The 1,517-nt window shown below is 34.0% G+C and overlaps 1 protein-coding gene across 1 annotated transcript in view; it reads left to right on the top strand.

Moving 5' to 3' along the window:
* MALRD1 (MAM and LDL receptor class A domain containing 1) overlaps nt 1-1,517 on the top strand; it is a 285,192-nt gene that overhangs the window by 146,989 nt on the left and 136,686 nt on the right. The window lies entirely within an intron of this gene.

Below are 1,517 nucleotides of genomic sequence, written 5' to 3'. Positions count from 1 at the left end.
TTTTTAAGAGCATAGGCTTTGACATCAGGTCTCAGTTGGAATTCTGTCAGTAGTAATGAGCACTGAAAAATTATATGTTACTCCTCTTTCAACCTTATGTTTCTAATATCTAAAATAGGAACATCAATATTTTCTTTGACATTTCATGAGGATTAAATAAGATAACATAATGTATCGGCAGATGTCTCTCTCAATGCATTTGTCCTTCCTGGTTTAGATCTCTCTGTAAGTCACCTTGGTGGCCTTCAGGGGGGCTCCAGGTTCTATCTTCTTCAAATTACCAGTCACATGCTCAGCCATTTTTTTTTTTTTAACTCAACCCTTGCCTCTGTGGCTAAGACCAGAGGGAGTCTAAAGTTCAACAACAAGGTTTATCAGGACCTATTTCCTCCTATGAATTTTTAAATCTTTGTGTGACACCCAAATTATCGGCTCAGACTTCTCTTTTGTGCACTTTGTGTTTATTCCTTACAAATAAACCTCAGTGGGATCATCTCAAACCATGAGAGAATTTTTAAGACATTGAATCTGAAATAAGACAGAATCTGGTTCTGGACTCTTTTTTCCCTTCACAAAATTTTTTTGGCTCCTATCGAAATCCATCTTCTTTTGCATCAGTGAAAGTCTCAAAAAAGGACAATGATGGACCTGTTCACCAGTCCCCCAAATATCCTCTAAAGCCCTTTCCCCAGAGGAAAATACTGTTATTATATTTACATAATTATACAGGCCATTTAGATAATTTTTTCTCACAATAATTAGAAGCTGCTCTAAAGTCATTACCTTTTCTACCCACAGCCATTGAATAGAGAAGCATAATCTTTAGAAATTCCATGTCAACAGCCATCTTGTTATGAACGTAACAGCCCCTACCTAGCACAAAGCTTAGTACACAATAAACCCTGAGTAAACAGTGGCTGCAATTGTCATTGCAAATGATGACGATTCTGATGATGATAATTGAGAATGTCAATAATACTCCAGAAACAGTGAAAATCCTTGAACCTTAATTATTAAAACATACTCAGGGTATTGTATTTCTAAGTCAGAAAAGAATATACATAATTTTTTCAAAGCTGTTCTAGTGAGATATATATTCAATTAATGGCTAACCAGAAGATTAATTTAAGCGATTATTACATGTATGATCAATTGAGGTGAGTCTTTAGATGTGTATAGAAATATAAGTATACAGGAACAAAGTATACTAAAAAAACATATTTGAATTTTAACAGCATAATCATGTTAAAAATCATTATCTTTGAAGAGCCTTATCTAAGAGAACTACAAAGTCACTGCAAGGGCTCTTTAAATTTTACTATCATTTGAATAGTCACTTATTTACACAGCAGTATCTCTTTGGATAGTAGATAATGAGGTTCCCTTTCCAGGTAGTTGTGTGGGATAGATATTATACAGTATCAATAACTCATTTTCTTTTTATATTTACATAACAATAACTCCTGGATCCTGTTCTTCGGAATGTTTGAAATAAGAATCAAAAGCATTTGCTTCCC

The sequence above is a fragment of the Propithecus coquereli genome, unplaced genomic scaffold (assembly GCF_000956105.1).
Source record: "Propithecus coquereli isolate 6110/MARCELLA unplaced genomic scaffold, Pcoq_1.0 Scaffold69, whole genome shotgun sequence".
Taxonomy (NCBI): Eukaryota; Metazoa; Chordata; class Mammalia; order Primates; family Indriidae; genus Propithecus; species Propithecus coquereli.
The sequence above is the reverse complement of the archived record's forward strand: the minus strand, read 5'-3'. Positions and strand labels throughout refer to the sequence as shown.